Source organism: Nyctereutes procyonoides, unplaced genomic scaffold (assembly GCF_905146905.1).
Source record: "Nyctereutes procyonoides isolate TBG_1078 unplaced genomic scaffold, NYPRO_anot_genome, whole genome shotgun sequence".
NCBI classification, from domain to species: domain Eukaryota; kingdom Metazoa; phylum Chordata; class Mammalia; order Carnivora; family Canidae; genus Nyctereutes; species Nyctereutes procyonoides.
In genome coordinates this window covers 24930998-24944044 of record NW_026575047.1, presented here as the reverse complement: position 1 = coordinate 24944044, position 13047 = coordinate 24930998, and positions in this window count along the sequence as shown.

Below are 13047 nucleotides of genomic sequence, written 5' to 3'. Positions count from 1 at the left end.
AGGACAAGGCATTATTATGGGAACACCAAAAGGAAGTACTTACTGCCACTTGATACTCGGCAAGTGTTCAGCAAATGCTTGTCAAATTCAAGAGTGAACGCTGTATGTGTTCTGCAGGATTTCCAAAATACTTCATTAATTCATTTAAGAAATGTACTTTGTATCTACTAAGTAATAAGCTCTGTTCCAAGAATATGGAAAGTAGCTGTAAACAAGAGAAACCAAATTGTTTCTTAAACAAGTCCATAGGTGCAAAATGCTTTATTAATAAATTCCCTTCATAGATATTTATTAAGTGCCTTCCACGTTGTAGGCACATTCTAAAAAATCTTACCTACTCCTTAAAGCAATTAGTGAGAATAATCCATCACGGTATTATTTGGAAGTAGAATTTTATGACCCAAGTTCTGATTTAGGTGCAAATATGTAATTGATATGGTAGATTTCAGATAATGTGAGGTAGACCACCCTGGGGGAATCTTCCAAGGGGATGATCAGGATCCAATTCCATGATTCTTGTAGTCTGTCATCTGCTTTGAGAATATAAACTGTTTGAGAAAATGTAGAGAAAGAATGGTGGTGGGGGTATTTCTTTGTAAAGGGTTTCTCTTAAGTGTCACTTCCAATTTCTTCCCAGTCACAAGTGAAGGGTTGAGGGCGCGATGTCTTTCTCCTGCTTGGAGAGCTTGTTCCAATGGGAGTGCTCACAAAGCTTAAGTTACGTTCTCTGCAGTTGGTGGACCCCAAGGACCCAGACAGACTATCACCTCAGAAAAGATAGCAATCTGTGACAGGCAAAAGAGAGTAGACTAAGGTGCCTGGCAAGTAACCAGAGGAGGAAGAAATACAAGAGCATGTTTCATGCACCAGAGAGTGACAGAGGCAACCTGGAGCCTGCCCAAATGGATTTCCTGGGAATGCTTTTGAATTACATGGCACAATGGATGTGGATCTCATCTTTGAGGAATTTCGGGTGGGGGAAGCAGCCAGGTAAAGGCAAGGCATTGCCCATGTCAGAGGAGTTGTAGTTGGAGGGACCAGCAGAGAAGCTTGCAAACAACTTTCAAAGCATCTACGAGGAAAGAGCTACTGCTGTCCAATTGCCAGGTCCAGAGAACATGAAGCCATTCACTCCAGCAGAAACTGCCCTTTCTCCTCCTCTTCTCCTTGGCAGCCCATCCTCTTTGACTTTTATGAGGTGTGGAGCAGCAGCTAGTGAGTGGGGGAGGAAATGGAAGAGAAAGAGGACAGAAGCCAAGCACAGCCCCTGTAAGGACAGCTGTCCACCTAGCCTTAGGTGACAGTGGGATGAGAGGAGTCAAGCCTTGAATGAAGATCGAAATGTGACTGGTACTTTGGGCAGACACTTCCAGTAACTGAATTGAGATTGTGTTTTGTGACTTAATATAGTTGTAGAACTACAGGAACTAAATGAAAAATTATGGTTCCTGACCATTTTCATCTTCCTCCTCTGAATAAATTTGAACAAGACCATAGGAGACCAAGATTCAATGTTTTTGATTACGTCTAGTGAGTAAGCTGTGTTTGTCTAATCAACTACCCTGCACTTTGAAAGTTTTCTTTCACTGCTGACAGGGATTTCATGCATTTATTTCTTCTCCAATCCTCACACCAGATGAGCTCTGTCAATATTATCCACACAAACGTTAAGGTCTTAGTCCTTGGAAGATCAAGAATTTTATAGTCTGCTTGCCAGAGTTGTCACAAGACTCAAGTCTGCGTGTTTAGGAATCTGGATGTCAAGGAATTTCTGCTCTAAGACTTGAGTCTTAGAGTGGGGGAGGGTCAATGAATTACTTGAGAATTTCCTTTCAATGTTTGGACATTTTATTCCTCAAGGGCAGGGATGAGGAGAGGAGTCAATCACTAAAAAGCCCACTAACAATGATAGACAGACAGGAATTGGGGCTCTACCAGAATCGACTTTTTGGTGACTCCTGATGGAGGAGTTGCCTCTCTTGGCTATTTCTTGGGTAACTCTCCAGTCAGTTCCACTTGGAAATACAAACAGCATTAAAACTAAAGAAAGTTCCACAGCTGACTCTATGGCATTAGAATTATCACCCAACAAAATTGTGGTCTGTAGCCAAAGGACACCTTGTCACAGTGTCAGAGCAAGCATGGCTGACGGCGTTCAGGGGAAAAAGAGAAGCCTGTCTAGACAGATTGGAACGTCTCGTGTGCCTAATTAAACAGTCCCTCTTACAGCCGGAGCTGTGTGAAAAGTTTGCTTGTTTATTAATTACTGGTGGAACATACCTTTAAAGAGGTGCCATGCACTTCATCCTCTTCCATGGATTCATGGGGATTAGGAGCCCAAAAGGGCCCTAGGATCAAATAATCCAATCCTGTAAATTTCCAGAAGAGAAAATCTGAAGATCAGAGATCAGAGAGAATGACAAGGATGAGGAGTGAGCCAGTGGCAGTGACATTAGAATCCACATTTCCAATATCCAGTGCACGGCTTTGTCTACTATGCCAGCCTGCCTGTTGTGTAGACAGATGATGTGGCCACCCCAGAGATGATGCTAGGATGGTTCTTTGTTGAGACTTATTCTCACACATGACTATCCTGTTTATTAAAATTCCTCATTACTGGTTTATCCCTTTGGTCTGTCAGTCCAGCTATCTACTTTAAAAGAATGAATACCCCTGAATGAAGCAACAGAACCCAGGGTTGGATTCTCCTAGAAGTAGCCCCAGAGATAAGGATTTGAGTGAAAGCAGTTTATTTTGGAGATGATTCTGGGGAGCATTGGAGTGGGAGTGTGGCAGGCTCAGGGAAGACAAGGAAACCAAAAGAGGGTAAGTTATTAAATAGGCAACTGTTATGGGCAGCTGTGCTCCAGGCTTTGGGGGTAGGATTCTCAGAGGAAATGGCCAATTTATGTCAAATTGACCCATCAGAATGACAATAAACTTAGGGATGTTGTCACTTGCTCTAGGTGTCACTGGTTGACAGCCACTTCCCTGGGGGCCATGGACGCTTTCTCTTCCTGTCTGTCATGCTTGGGCCAGGCACTAAGGCAGAGAGTCACCAGTGTTTGCAGTAGGTCCCTGTTGGGTGTGTCCTGGGAAAGGGGCGTTTGAAAGGCACAGACAGCAACTGTGCATCAGAATTGCTACCTATCCGTCCTTGCCAGCTCAGCATGAACTATGCTGTTGGAGAGCTTGCCTCCATGACATCTAAGGATGGAGCAGTGAGGAAAGTGGCCCATTTGTTGAGGCTACTAGGAGTTGAGTGAAGAGTTTGGGCAAACAGAACACTGTCTGCCCAGGAAACAGCAGGCTACCATGCTTTTAGACAAGTTACCACGCAGGTCTGTAGCTCTGACCTGTTTATAGAATTATGAATGAATTACAGCCAGAAATTTATAGTCACCACACCCGCCCATGACCTTCCTCCCCTCTTCTGCTTATGTCTCAATATTAGCCAAAATACAGCGAGTCAAGGAGTAAAATACACCATAAAATTCAGTTTCATTTAAATGATCTCAGGCTAATTCCATTAAACATTTCATTCCATTGTTATTTTATGTGATTCGCTTAAATAAGATGAAATATTTTTTGATTACTTCCCCACTTAATCAATCAATCAGTTTAGGGGAAAGCAAATTGGACTTGAAGTCTGATTTAGTTCTGTAGCATTACTCAGTGCCTATTTAGTCAATAAGGCATGTGGAAATCTTGTTCACAGTCTTTCTTTCTGGAAAATGGGGTAATGGTCATTATTCTGTGTACCTCTGTGTATTCTGTGTGGGATACAAGGATTAACAGACAGGAGAGCACTCTGTAGACTATAACACACGTCTCATACTTGTTCTACAAATACTGTCTCAATGCCTGCTGTATGCAGGCACTGTGAGAGTGCTGGATACCTACTGATGGAAACCCCTGATCCTCACTGCCATGGAACCTATAGTCTAGAGCTATTCAGTGGCATTGCAGTTCTTTACAACACAGTGTGGGAGGCACAGACACATATACCATACAATCTCTGTTTTTATGGGTTTTGTGATCAAGGAGAGGGAAAGTTAATGACAAAAGAATGAGAGAGTGGGTATGGTTGTAGCATAGTGCTAAGGTACAGGGAGAATTATTTGAAGGATGGGTAATATTTCAATAAAATAAGCTGGGGTAGCAGGCACTGTTGGGACTCCACCTAGATCTTCTTGGAATCCCTTTCTGGCTCTTTGCTCTTCTGTCTCAGCTTCCGTGCTTGTTTGCCTCCAAAGCCTGCACCTGTGTCTCTTCTTTGGAGGGCTGCCCTTGGCTCTCCCCACACTTGCAGACAGCTGGAAGTACCTGGGAGTTTACATCCCTGGGGCAGCCATTCGTTGAGGACTAATTAGCATGGGAGTGTGCAAGCTCAACTCTCTTGCCTGGGGTTGGGACAAACTTGGAGGCATAATTTACACTTGAGAACTCCCCAGTGGGATTACGTGGAAGTTGCCCTCTCTGGGAGTCTGCCTGAAATCACACCCTTGTCTGGCTTCTTCTCCTTCACCGTCATGCTTCCCCCACTCTTACTGGTTTCTCTTGGGCGCACTTCCTTAATAAATTACTTCCACACAAATTCTTGTCTCACAGTGTGTTTCTGGGAAATGCAACCTAAGACACAAGGCATTCTAGGTGGAATGAATAGCCTCGGGAAAACAGTGGGTTTAGGAAAGTGGAAGGTGCAACTGGGGAACAGCATGGTTTGTGGCTTGTGGCTGAAAACTGTGATTTTGATATTGAATAATGTCAAATTCATTTATTCATGAGACATTTTTTTGGGTAATTCCTGTAAGTCTAGCGCTGGTTTTAGTCTTTGGGATATATAAATGGAGGTGGGGGAGAAGATGAAATCCTTGCCCTGATGCAGCTTATATTCTAAAAGGACAGAAAGAAAATAAAGAATAAACACAATAAGCATGCCAATTTTATGAAAATATAGAGGTTAGAGGATAAGAGATACATGAAGGATATGGAAGTTTATTGATTTCATATAACTTAGGAGGAGAGGATCCTGCCAATGAATCATGGTAAGGTGATTTGTGGCTTGGGGTTGTCAATTGTTCTTTATCAGTGCTCTTATTTTAACAGCTAGAGTTTTAGGGTACACATCATCAATGACTTATGGAGAACTACCTGAAAGTTGAGAAGAGGATTATTGTGTTATTACATGTTGTTGTGTAACCATTTATCCCCATATTCTGTAGCTTAAAAGAACTTTTATTATCTCATGATTTTTGTGGATGAGTGACTCTGAGTGAAGCTTAGGTAGATTCTCTGGCTTGGTGTTTTCTCACAGGCATCAGCCAAGAGATTGGCTGGAGCTGCTGTCCTCTCAAGGCTTGACTGGTAGGATGTCAGAGGATCTGCTCCCAAGCTTCCTCACGTGCCTGTTTGTGGTGTCTGTAGCTGCTGGCCATGGACATCAGTCGCTCGTCACATGACTGTATCTTTAGGGCTACTCACAACAGAGTAGCTTACACTCCCCAGAGTCAGGGCTCTCAGCAGAGAAAGAAAGGAAGGGGAGAGAGACAGAGAGAGAGTGAAGTAACAAGAGAGGGGAGCAAGACGGAAGTCACAGGTTTTTTGGTGTGTGTGTGTTCTAATCTAGAACATAACATCTTTTGCTGCACACAGATAGAAGCAAGCAAGTCAGTAGCAGCAGGGTACACACAAAGGAGAGCCCAAGAGCCTGCATACTTACTAGGAGGCAGATATCACTGGGGACCATTCTGTAGGTGCCTACACAACGATACTTTGTTGATGTTCTGAACGTTAGGGCATTCACTAGATCCTTGCTTTCTCAGAAACAGAGACATGAAGTCAAGTCATCTCCAACATATCACTGCGATGTGTGATTCTCGCATAAAAATTGCCAGGCGAGTTATCACAATTCAAACTCTTAATCTCATATTACAATAAGACTTGACTGAACAAAGCCTATTTCATGCTTTAAGATACAGTGTTTATCATATAGTTATGCTTTTGCACTTAAGTACCCGAAGTTGATTACTCAACATTAAATTCACAAAATCGTTAAGTTCTTTCGAGAAATGCTGCAAAGTGGGCTACGCTGTGTGTGGCTTCTCAAAATCAGAGAATGAAGTTTAGAATGAAAGTGGGTTCTTTATTTCTTAATGAATATTGCCACTCTTCCTTGGGATCCTGTCTCAGTGTTTTAATGAGGTCGGCTACTGCTCTGTTCTCTGCCTCCTCTGGATTGTTAGTTTTGATAATGAACTTGGTATGGGTGTTAGCATCAGGATTGGCTTGGGTCCCAGCAATTAGGTGGGATTGTTAAAGGGTAAACTTTAATTTCTATAGAGGTCTTATCTGTAATGAAAATTATTGTAAAAGGTAGGGGTTGAAAGAGAAACCACTGAAAATCAGAGCCTCCTGAAGCCCCAAAATCCTGCTTTGAGATTTACAAAGTTTTGATGGTTGAATGCTACATTCTCAATAAAGTTGTGTTTTTAAAAAGAATACCGTTATCCCAACATCATCACTGGAACGACCTACCCTGGGCTAGTTACCTTTACTTTGGAAATTTCCTTCTTTTCCCCACATTTACACAGATAGAAATAACTTCAAATTGTGGAGCAGCTCTGAGGCACAGATTTTGGAAGGAAGAATTGAGATTGGGAATCATTTTCCAAATGAAACTTCCTCTTACTGAATACACATTTGGCACTAGTGATCGATTGAAGTGTCATGTAAACCAAAGAGAAATATCAGGAAAACAGGGCGGCACCAAGTAGGAAGGCAGGGAGCATTTCTGAAACAAGAATGTAAATCAAGGGTTTCTTTTTTACCTTTTATGAGAGGCCACCGGGATGGTCTGAGTGCTGAAGTAGACTATGATGTTGTGAGAAATAACAATGGAGCTCGCAGGATGTCATAATACAAACAGCTTCCCGAACAGGAGGGGAGGCTGCCTCCCAGCCAGACATCACTCTGCTTCCCCCCTGCCCCGGGTCCTCACTGTCCTCTTCCCCTCCCCTCACCCCCCGTCAGTGGCTTCTTCACATGATCCTGGTTGGGCCTGGATGGCCCCCAAACACCTGGTTGAACAATAAACACACAAGACTGTGGTGGTCCTGTCAGCCCCTGCTCTTTGTAAAATAACCGCTGACCCCCAGTCCTGGCTGGGATTGATTCCCCAGACGGCCTCGCATCTCTGCACTGACAGGCCCTGGGGCCTGCCTTACACTGTCTTCACCCCATTATTGGAAAGTCTTCAGTAGCCAGGAGCTGGGAAGAACGCATCTCGGCGTTGCCCCTGGAATCGGTTACAAATCAAACACTGTGCTTACAAACTCTCACATTTTGAGAAGAACACTTTGCAGTGATTAAATATTTATGCATGGCACGCACTTGAAACTTTGATGATTTATTCAGATTTTATAACTTAGAGTAAAATAGAAATTGTTCAGTGTAAGATATATATATAAATAAATATATAAATATAAGTATGTAAATATAAATACATATAAATATATAAATAAGTATATATATACTTATATCATATATATACACAAAAGATTTCTTTTCCCTGAATGTTGGGTGTCCAAGATGCTGGATGACAAAATGCATCTGTTTTGCTGTGTGTTTGCTTTTTTTTTTAATGGTCTCCATAAATCCAGGGAGCTCCTTCTTGGACCGCTAGCCTCTTTCAATAGAAGCATGTTTTCACTGGGATTTCCACGTTCATAATTATTCCTCTCATTTCTCTGCCGTGAGAAGACAAGCTGGTATTTCATTGCTTTGGGGAAGTTAATAATATGGTAGGCAAAACATCAGGAAAAATTATAATGAATGAAGCTATACAAATTGGGGGAAACACAGGCTGCTGTTCTAAAGTGTTCCCGTCATAAACCCTGGGAATTCCACTATAGTCACAAGCAAGTAATGCTTTAGCGCATAAACACTCAATTAATTAAATGTAATATGCTATATAAGTTTGAATGAGTTCTAAATACAGAAATGGTCAAATAATGGTGCTTGAAACCACGGGCTAGGAGGAATTCCATGTCTTATTCTGAATTTCTTAACTGGAACGAGACCCAACTGTAGCCCTCCTGAGAAGGACTACGTGCATTGTTTATAAATAGAGTATTATTGATTCCTTACTTAGTACATGCTGATCACACCCACATATAAAAAAAAAAAACCAAAAAAAAAAAAAAAGCCCCCAAACCTTTTCTTGTCTTAAATTTCTATCTCTCAGGATGTTTCCAGAGCAGTTTGAAGAGTTCTGTTTTCTTCATTATTTCCAATTTCTGGAAGCGTAGGTTTTATTATCCTCATGCCCCTCTTAAGTTTCTTGAACCATTTTTATATGGTGCTTAAGGGGACACATCTCACCTGACTGATATTTTGTAATCCCTAAATAGCTACTTCTCAAATGTGACTCTGAAACTACTCCCGATGGAGGGCAAGCCTTTTGAGAAGTGAAAAGCCTTGTCTGACACTAGGCTGAGTGTGATGGTTATTGTGTGGGCTTTCGTGTCGCCTTGGGTCTGTCATTATTCACTGTATGTCATGGAAGTCAGCTTGGGGTATATCTCTGCCCTCTTTCTTTGAGAAAGACTGTATCTTTCTCATCTTTGGGATCTTGGTGGTTACCACAGTGAGTGCACCGTGTAATGTTCAATATATGTTTCATGCATGTACTTCATTCATTCATTCACTCATGCATTCATTCATTCAGCAAGAACTGTTCCAGGCCTGGAGAGCTATGATAAACCAGATATAAAAGAATCCTCTGGATCTTAGGGTCCTGGCTGCTTTTATAGATTTAGGTGAAATAAAATAATTTTAAAAATAAAGTAAAAAATTTTGTTAGAAGAAAGGACTTGGAGATGTACCATTCAACCCTTTTGTGTCTAACAAGGAGACATCGATCTGAGCAGGAATGGGTCTTATTTTTTAAATGTGTCTGAACTGACCAGACCCAGAACTCAGTTCTTTCCCAGAGTGTGTCCCCCAAGCTCTGCTGCCTCTGCTTACTCTTTCAGTTGTGCATCAAACACTTAAAAAAATTATGTAACTGTCATTGAACAGATGAGAGAAAGAGCAGGCCTCTTCTAGGAAAAATCATTGGGCTACTTCTCATATAGAAACCAGAAAAATCAAATCCGTTGATACAGAGGCATTGCCTTAACCATAAATAAAAAAATAATTACAGAAATGATAGCTCTTAGTATCAAGCTTAATGCAGAACTCTGCATAGAAGTTTTAGAACTACAGAATATTTTTCTACAAAACAGAGTAAAGAAAGGAAGATTTGTAATATTCAGGTTTTGCTGCATTAACAACAGCCCTCCCCCCACTCCCCTACAAATCTCAAAGGCTGTAACAGCACACATTTCTTTCTTACGTGTTGGCCACTGCAGGTCGGCTGCCATCCAGGAACCAGGATGAAGGAGCAGCTCTTACTAGGGACCTGTGTTTTCATGGCAGAGAGAAATGAGTCAACTAGAGCCTGCAGAAAAGCATGCAGTGGATTTGGAATCTTTTACATACCCAGGGCATGTATTAAGTCAGCCTGCAAATGACACAGGCAAACCCAGCATCCACGGGGATAGAGATGTGTGTGTCCACCCACCAGGACCAACAGGACATTAAAGTCCACCTGGGGAACTGAGCGTTTGTCAGCCAGAGCCCCTCCTGCTCTTTCCCTGCCCTGAATAGCTTCAGCCCTTTTTCCCCAGGGTAGACTCCTGAAAATACTCCCAATAGACAAATACGGACATCTGAGGAGGCAGGATTAGTCTCTTAGTCTTGGGGAGCTCAGGGTCAAACCCTCTTGGGACATTTATCATACTCTGTTGTGTTCTACTCATTTTGTTCCTTAAGAGCCTAACAGTGTCTCCAGTATAATATGGGATCCTCAGAAATGCTTGAGGCATAGAGTATGGCTGAAATGCTTGTGGTTTTGAAATGGCTTAAAAGTAGGAAATAGAAATGATGTTTACAGGTGGTTTTAGAAACCAAGACCCACATTTGTTAATTCTCTGCAGGAAGAAACAGTTTTCTGTGGGACTGTCTTCCTGTAATGTCTCTTTTACTACAGTCACAAGTACTAACGCAGCAGAAATTATTTTTCACATTTATTTCTGTGATATTAAGTTAATTTAGAAATACCCTGAGGGACTGAGAGAAAAATCACCCCAAAGCATGAATCATGCTGCCCTGCACCAAGTAGGGCCCTTCATAGATGTTTAAAAAACTAATTTGCATAGGATAAAAACAAGGAACGCGAGAGAAACAGGGGCTTTAGTAACGAGTCTAGAAGTATCTTCTGAAACACTTCTTGGCAGGACGAGCTAGGACACAATAAGCTAACATTTCAGAGGTGAATTTAAAAAATGAGGGGGTGGGACAGGAAAGAAAGCAGAACAAGCAGATTGAGGAGAAAGAAGAGGGAAGAAAGAAGGCCAATATTACATGGAGAAAGTCTGAAAATTTGGTAGTGACTGATCCTGGAGATGTGTGGTAGAGATCAAGCATTTCCTGAGCATCCGAGTGATGCTGAATATGAAAACATAGGGATCCAGAGATCCGTCTTTCTGGTACTTTCACATTTACAGACTCATTCCAGAAGTCCTGGAATACACAATAAGTCCTGTCTACTCTTGTCCATGCTCAAGTCACTGAATTCCCTGTCCCAGCTTCTGCTGAGTGTCCTTGAAGACCAACTCCTATGAACTGACATTCTTCCTCAGGGCATAGACATTTGGCAGTCTAAAAGGAGGCTATTTGGAGGGAGAAAGCCAGCAGAGGAAAGAGTAAAGTAGGAGAAGGGGTGGGAGGAAGAAGGAGGAGAGGAAAAGGATGCAGACGCTGATTTTGAATATAGTGAAACGAAGTTCTAAAGGATGTATACATATGGTGTATATGGAGGGGGAGAGAGTGGAAGAGAGAAAGGGAGTGCGAGAGAGAATGTTATTGGCTCTTCCTCTGGCAACTCATCCTTCCCCAGATGTTAGGACAATGAAAGAAAAGAAACTCCCATTTCTTGAAGGCTTCCTGCTTGCCAACTTCTCTTCTAGATGTTTTGCATTTATGATCTTACTGAGTTTCTATTTTCTGATATATGTGTTCTGACCTCCTCCTAGAGGTGAACAACTGGCTCAGGGTATGTGAGTGACCAGGTTGAGAGTGCTGGTGAATGGGTCAGGTCCCCACTGCTGTGGGGTTTAAACCCAATTACAGATCAATGTCCTGATTAAATCAAGAGGACATCAATTATTTAAAAACACATATAAACCTTAAAAGCAGGGAAGAGACCCTAAGACTGTCCTTATTCATTTTAAGGAGTCTATGAGAAGAAATTGGGCCCTGAGCCATGAACGACCACTACTAGAACCAACCCGGTTTAACACAACAGTTCTCAAGTATTCGGGGGAGACATTAATTAATATTTTTTTTACTTTTTTTTTACTTATGATAGGCACACAGTGAGAGAGAGAGAGGCAGAGACATAGGCAGAGGGAGAAGCAGGCTCCATGCACCAGGAGCCCGACGTGGGATTCGATCCCGGGTCTCCAGGATCGCGCCCTGGGCCAAAGGCAGGCGCCAAACCGCTGCGCCACCCAGGGATCCCCATTAATTAATATTTTGAGAAGGTAACCTGTGCTCACATAGACATGGCATATGCTGGGTTAATCTGCAGGCCTTCTCAAAGTCTTTAATATGCTAATGAGAAGGTTGGCCCTCTAAAAGGCTGCAGCCTGCAGGCCCCTTACATCTTTTGGGACTGCTTGTGCTCAGAACTTATAATGCTTTGGAGTCCCTGACTTAGGCTCAGAGTGGGAACTTGTCAAAACAGGTGCCCTGGACTCCCTGCTGGGTACTGTCCCCCCTCCCACAATCCCTACACATAGTGTCAATGAGAGGCACCAGGTTCATGCCACACAGCTATCAATTGTTTCAAGGATGAGTGTCTGACCACTCTGAGCCACTCAGTGGGCTCCTCCAGGAATTTATTTATTTATTTATTTATTTATTTAAAGATTTTGTTTATTTATGAGAGAGAGAGAGAGAGAGAGAGAGAGAGAGAGAGGCAGAGACACAAGCAGAGGGAGAAGCAGGCTCCAGGCAGGGAGCCTGACGTGGGACTCGATCCCGGGACTCCAGGATCACACCCTGGGCTGAAGGTGGTGCTAAACCACTGAGCCACCCAGGGATCCCCTCCTCCAGGAATTTTAGAATCAAACCTGAGATGAGTATCTTTCTGGGTGCCCAGAAGTGAGAGCAGGACAGGGGGCAACTCCCTGTGCATCCCACCAGCCAGTGTTACAGATGCACAGGAAGGTTAGTCAGTGAAGCGAGAACACTCTGGAGCCCTCTGCACAGAGCCGGCCCCAACACAGCTCACCTCCCGTTGCAAGAACTCAGTTCCAGAATCCCATCAGGTACATCCTTCCACGGGATCCCCTAAGCGGTTTGAGCTGCTTTACTCAGGATTTCCGTTACATAAGTAACAAAGTAATACAAAGTAATTAAAACGAATACCCTGTAATCAAACAAAAATATATATAAAGTGTTTGAAATAAATGCAATGCCTGAAATAAATGCAAAGCAAAATGTTTTGCTTGCCTGGAAGGAATAATAAAAAAAAAAAAGGAAAAAAAGGAGAGAGGGGTTTAGAACAGTAACTTGTGAGTGGGAGGCGAGAGAAAACACTCAGCAAGCCAGCGGAGAAGTTCTAAGGCTTTATAATGGGAGCAGATGGCAATTCCACCAACAGACCGAAAGATTTTTTGTGTTATCTGAGAATATTATCACATTTATTCATCCCTAACGACATCCCTCCTCTTCCTCCTCCTCTTTTCTTAAGTGATTCACAAAGATCCTTGTGAAGACATCATCACGGGTGTTGTGGATGCATACATGTGGATGATGTGGTCTCTGCTTGAAGGAGTCTCATCTTCCACGTGGATAAGTAAGTAAAAAGATGCAAATGTATCATGTGTGCTATTTTCTGCTTGTTTGTTTTCAGACATTCCACACCCTTCCCCTAAT